Genomic DNA, 6,679 nt, shown 5'->3' with positions numbered 1-6,679 from the left:
ACTGAAAAGATGAGAAAGATAAGGATATACGGGAGTGTACACAAGCTAGTCCATCTGATATGCCCATTGGGCCAGAAAACACTCGAAGGCGAAGTAGTCACAGGTAAAAATGGCTTACTTAAATGAGAAAAAGGATGGCGCTTGAGTCTGTGAACTAAACAAACCCAAGGGGAATATAATTGGTCACCTTTGGCTGCTCAACGTGATTCCCAACCTGAAACGCAGCGCTGGACCTAGCATTTGGAGCCACCGACGGCTTCGGTGGCCTCCAGAGGCACCAAGCCGCTGGTCCCGACGAACTTCCACCCGCTTTGATCATAGATGGGGTTAAATTCCTCAACCAGTACCTGTCTAACTTAGTTGTCACTATCTCGAGGAGAAAGAGGCCGGATTAGACCGTGAATGTGGCAGTCGCAGACACTTTTCATAGCTTATTTTACGTCATCTTACGAAGGCACGTAAAAATGGAGGTCAGCGAACAGTACGCAGCATTTCGGTTGGGTAGAAGCTGTTTTGGCCACATCTTTACACTCCCTGAAATGTTAGAACAATGCATTGCGTGGAGGTGTCCCAGTGTCTTCGTGTTCCTTGAGTTCAAAGGTGCTTTTGTCAACCGGTTGTTATTTTCCAACATGCTTGTGCAATACGGTTTGCTCGATAAATTCATGACTGTCGTGCTCTGTTTGTACTCCCACAGTTGTGGACGCTTGTATGAGAGGCTGTCTATTAGCTCCTCCCCTTAATTTTTTTTAAATTTCGTCCTAGATGACATTAGGAGGTCGAAACTGGGGGGTCTCCGAAACCCCAGTGCGCAGATCCCTCTGGAAAGCTACATTAACGACCTGAAATATGCAGATAACATTCGTTTCATTTTTGAAAAACTCCAGAAAATGCAAACAGATGCATGCACAGAAGTAATACACTACTCATAAGGTTGCAGAAGACATTGTTATCATTTCTGAAAAATCCCAGGGGACGTATCTGACCAAAGTCAGATAAATGTACAGACGTAATACACTACTCATAAGATTGCTGAAAATTCTTCGACAGCCCACGACCGGTTTCACCCTTCTTGGGGCTCATCAGTCCCCGAGTTTCCGTCAACCTTATGCTCTACTTGAANGCATTGCCGTCAGCCTTATGTTCTACTTGAAACCAAATTTCACGAACGTATTGAAGTGCACTCATTCGCAAAACAATTTGGTTTTGCAAGAGACTCATCTAGAATCTAGCTGAATCTCTCGGTTTGATGTTTCCAGGCAACTGAATGTGCTGGATCAGGCTGCCTCATGTTTCAGTCGCTACGAAGTTCGAGATATCGCGATACATGTAAACTAATAGTGCACTACTCATTTGGCTGGACACATCACAAACGGGGAATTCCTCTGGGTTCCAGGTGAGTCTTTCGCAAGACCAAATTTGGTTGCAAAGGAGTGTATTTCGCTAATGACTGGACTAGTCTTGCTTTAGCGTATCGGGGATGAGGTGAAGCTTGGTGGTACTTCACTCGAAGAACGCATCGAGCACTGCGGCTAATTTGGCTGGGCCATTTGTTACGCATGTCGTATTACGAAGGTAATGAACGATGGTGAGAAATCTTTGAAGCTTGGTCTTCACTCGAAGAACGCATCGAGCACTGCGACTAATTTGGCTGGGCCATATGTTACGCATGTCGTATTACGAAGGTAATGAACGATGGTGAGAAATCTTTGGACACCCTCCATGATGGGATCCACGTGACTCTCCATATGATTGGCTGGGGACACTGAACGATATGATGGCGTTCATGTGGTCAGTTTCTGGTCAAAATTTCTGACGGAGAACTGGTGTGGTCACCTCGGTTGTTGATGGTTGGTTAGCCCTAAGTCCCCCCCTCTTCCTCATCCCTCTGTTTTTTCGAATGAAGTGTATTATTGAAATTAATTGGAATGCTTTGACTGCAGTTGAGCATTGAAGTCCTCTTGTGGTACTGCTGTCAACGATGATGGAAACTGCCAACACGCGTGCCCCCTCATGCGAATTGATGAATATAGGCTCAACCGGTTGCATCGTATCAGAATGAAGAATGCATATTTGCTGGAAGGTGGGTAGTCACTTTGAGCGATGTGTCTAAAAGTCGACGGCTGTTGCGCTCGTCCAGTGGTTTGCCTACTTACTCAGTTTATCAGTCAGAAATGGATTTATCGGCAAGTCTTGCGTCACACCATTGTGATGCGCTACCAATCAAAAGTTTCTTTCTAACTGTTTTTAGAAAATACACCCACTTTAGACATTTTTTCGGGATACTTTCGGGATCCCTTGAGCCACGGTTTTGCTCAGCGAAGAGTCTGAATGTCGAACTCAGACTCTGTACTATTTGGTTTTTGCTTGGGTAACCAAACTGTACGGAACAATTTCATTTCACAATCAAAGTAGCCTAACGGGATGCAACTTTGTAAAACCTAGTAAGCTGAAAAACTCAAGGTTGCACAGTGAAGCCTCATTCTGAGTCCACCTCTCTTTACAGCTATACAAAGTAGGTTCTTATTTCGGATTCACCACTCGAGACATTTGATTGGCTAACAAGTTCCGGCCCAAATCATCAGTGTTTTTAAGCCACTGTGATCGAGAGTGTAAACGGGCGAATTGAGCTTTCAGAATGTAACCAATATTGATTTGGGCCTCTGAAAGCATGCTCGATACTTGGTCCCCAGGTGAACATTGTTCTCGGTGACTATTCACGGTAGACCTTACAAACGAGAACGCCTTTCCACACACGACAGTCTTGCTCAACAGACAGTGTTCCAAATGAACGAATAAGTGGTTTCGCATCGACGTTGATCACTCTTGAAGATGACGCAGTGCATGACAAATCCTCTCTTGCTGCACCATCTTCAATTTCACACTAAATGGATTGTTTGAAACACCCGCCGACCAATCGATTTCTGGAGCGGAGGCGGTTTTACTTTGCGTTCCCATTAGATGTAATAAAACTTTTCAAAATCCGACAAAAATGATGTCTGTGACCTGACCTCTCAATGTGGGAAGCCTTTTTTCTGTGATTTTTCAAAAGTCACGTCATTTTGGCGAAACTGTGACTCTGTAGACGCCCACTGTCAGAGCGAAGGGAGAATAGCTGACGCCATGGTCCGGATTGACTGTGAAGCTTCTGGAGGTGGTCGGTAAGGAATTGCTTGTTTTGATGAGCACAAATCAGTGAAAGCCAACTTGGTCTAAGCCGCATTTATGTTGCGTCTTCATTAGGGTTAATGAAGTGCGTTCCTTGAAAACGGCCCCTTCAACAAGTGAACTGGTGAGTGAGTCTTATCTGTCAACAACCTGTTGGCTCTCTGGCAACTGCGATCTTGTGATTTATTGGGTTGCAAACTTTTCGAGAACCATGACGTTAGAAGCCCGTTCTGTGAACACTCTTGTAAGTACCGGTTGATTACATATTTGCTTGCGAAAATCTATTTGAGGAGGTTAGCCAAGTTACGGTGCACTACTCCCCCCCCAGAAAAAAATGAACCTGGTGATCTAGATCGGCAGTTCTTATTGGGTGGGGCGAGGCGGTTGTCTAGAAAACCTCCCTCGTTCAAACAGCCATTATTCACGCTTTTGGGACACACTTTAGATAAGACCACGAAATACATCGTTCTATATTACTCGATATTAGTGCGTTTTCCTCAAATTCGATTTCCCCCACAAACGAAGTCCATTTTTTCATTCAGTAACATCGAGATCCCAGAAAACGTATCCAGTGCTTTGCGCAGCTCATCACAGAACTCTGAATTCCAGCCGAGAAGGCGGATAGTATTTTTGCGCATACAGAGGATATCACGATCCCGTAGATGGAGAAATTTCCACCAAATTGCAGTTATTAACTCTGGGAACAGAGTTGAGTTTCGTTTCTTCGTACCAATCCTCGTGAGGGACATAAAGTGGACAGCCCAGGGTTGTTTTCCTCTTGCGTCAAAGTGATTTTTTCCCGGAGTGGATAGTGTGTCATTCGATGGATATAAATTACAAATTGCAACAGATCTGTATATCAGACCTGTACGCATTGGCATAACTTAAACAGTTGGATTGGAACCATCAAAACACCTGTTTTTTACTAATCAAAATACCAAGGTGAAATTTTGTAAACTCACTGTTTAGCTATCCACAAACGACCACGCAGCAATGAACCTAGGATGTGTGAAATAATTCATTTAGTGACTTCTGTGAATGTATTCATTTTGTCACTTTGTGTCCACTCGAACATACAGGCTTCGGAGTGCGACTTGAGTCAGAAAGCTGGAAATAAGTTCTCCTAATGTGAGCAGTCATCTTTACGGCGTACAACCGCAAGCTGATGACGGAACAAGGTTAAGTTTGTCTAGCTAGTGCAATCAATCAATAAATCATAAAAATTGATAAATGCACTAGCAGAAAGCCTGAATGATTTTCAAGAGCAAGTGTGCCTCTCGGTGGCCATAGTAATGTTGTGTGAATGATGGATCAGCGGTTATATACCCTGTCTAAGTGAGAACTACTCAACTTGCTGATCAGACGCTCGCGATCAAGGTGTTTAACCAGCGGACGGAAAGGGGGCAGGTTCGGAAGGCCCTACTAGAGTTTTGTGATGTGCGCATTACCGATGATTCCCAATAAGGATGTGACAACTGGGCAGTGCTTCTTGGCTTTTCAGCATAGATCGGCTTCATTGACAGAATGAAATTACGAATTACAAAACCCCCTCATGTGGTTTAGCTATAACACCCTGTCGGTGCTTGACTAGCATGCCATCAGAAGGAAGCACGAGAGCTGGGATACTGCCAGATTCCTCAAGCCTAGGGAAGTCGAGAGGCAGAGGTCGCGTTCGAACCACGGAACTTCCGGTCAGTACATTCACGCTCTAACCACTTGAGCCATCTCACCATTCTTTACACCTGAAAGTCGATCACGTGAGTGATTTGCCTACTTCGGCTTTGGAAAAATGTTTGCTTACTGATTTGTGCCTTCTACCATGTTAATCCGCCTTTTCGGAATGCAAGTTGATCGCTTTTTTCGATACTTGTCATAAGGGGTAAAAAAGAAATCTGACATTTTGAGAAATTCGCCTTCCTGTTGTACTTGTCAAATGGAGTGAAGGAAATCACTGTTTAAAACAAAAAAATTTTCTTGGGCGAGAGCGAACGGAGGAACCAAAGTTCATGAAGAACAAATCATTTTGTGGATATTTACCGTTGTCCAGATTCACGTGGAAAAATCTCACCCACCTATTTATCCCATCGGTTCCTTCCTCCAAAAGCCATCAAAAACAATCTGATCCTTACCGTGGCGTAAAGCTTAGCGTGTCTCTGTGATCTCTTGAGCTATGCGAGTTGATTTCCGTGTGATACTCACAGGTTGGTCAATGGTCTGACCAACACAATCTCCTGGCTCACCGTTTTTTGGGGCTGGAACATGTGTGGCGGCTTGTTCTCAAAAAATGGCATTGCAGTTACATTTCCCGTCAAACATTGCCATAGGCTCGCTCTGGGAAGTTTGATTGCAAACTTGTCATCGCCAATTGAAGTAACATCATCAAAGTGTTGTTGGGGTGCGAGATGGCCCAAGTGGTTAGAACTCGAATTTACTGACCGAAAGTTCCGTGGTTCGAATCCGACCTCCGCCTCTCGACTTCCCCTGTCTAGGCTCGGGCAACCTCACAGTGTTAGGCACCGGAACGGTGCTACAGCTGAACACTTTTCTTTTTTTAGGGAGCGTAGTGAAGCCTAACGATGGGTTGGTATTTGTGCACTGAGTAGTGTTGCGTGTGTGTTGATATATGTACCACTAGCCGGGGCTGACCTTCGGTCAATATTACTTTTTCAGTGAAGCACTTCCATTGGCTGCTTTGTCATCCCGTGTCCTGATTGATCGATGACCACGTCACCTTTGAGCTTTGATTCTCCTGCCCTTGTACTCTTGTTGATGTTGGAGTGACCTTTGCCCTTCAGGATTCCAGCCTGTGACCTTTGTTGACCTGACTTCAAAGAATTTCCTGTTTCCGCGGCCGCCTCTTGTTAATCCGATATTTGGCTCTCGTGGAGCATTGCAGTGCGTGAATTGGATCCTTTTCAGTGCGTCGCTTGATCGAATCCACCTTGGAGTATCACTCTTCCCGAACTTTCCCTTCCAGGTCTCCTATCTCCGTTTACCATCATTTAACGTTTTCCAGATTTAATTGATGACCTTGTTTTCATATGTGGATAGCACTGAAAGAGGTTCATGTGTCCTAAAACTCATGTGACGTTCCTTTTTTTGTGTGCATAATTTCCTTTCGGCATTCTTTGCAACAAAGCACTTCGTCTCAGCCGAGTTGGGTTATCACACTGTTTCTCTTGGTTTTGTTCAGGTTGTCCTGCAGTCATGAGATCAGTTTCCTTAAAGTTGCACTCGACTTATGGGGATTCCTTGTTGAGCTAATAATCTGTCTCCGGAATATTCCAAATAAGTGGCTTGCACTAGGGTTTTGCACAGTACAAACAGCCAGGGAATTGCACACCAGAATTGGTGAGCATGAAAGAAGGATTAACAAGCCACTAAGGAATGCAGAAGAATACCAAACGCTGGTCAAAGACTCAGCGATGGCGGTACATGCCTTAGACACGGGACATAGAATAGATCTGGAGAATGTGGAAGTCTTAAGACGGGGACTGCGATTCACACCACA

This window comes from Opisthorchis viverrini (assembly GCF_000715545.1).
Source record: "Opisthorchis viverrini unplaced genomic scaffold opera_v5_76, whole genome shotgun sequence".
Taxonomy (NCBI): Eukaryota; Metazoa; Platyhelminthes; class Trematoda; order Opisthorchiida; family Opisthorchiidae; genus Opisthorchis; species Opisthorchis viverrini.
This window is presented reverse-complemented; position numbering follows the sequence as displayed.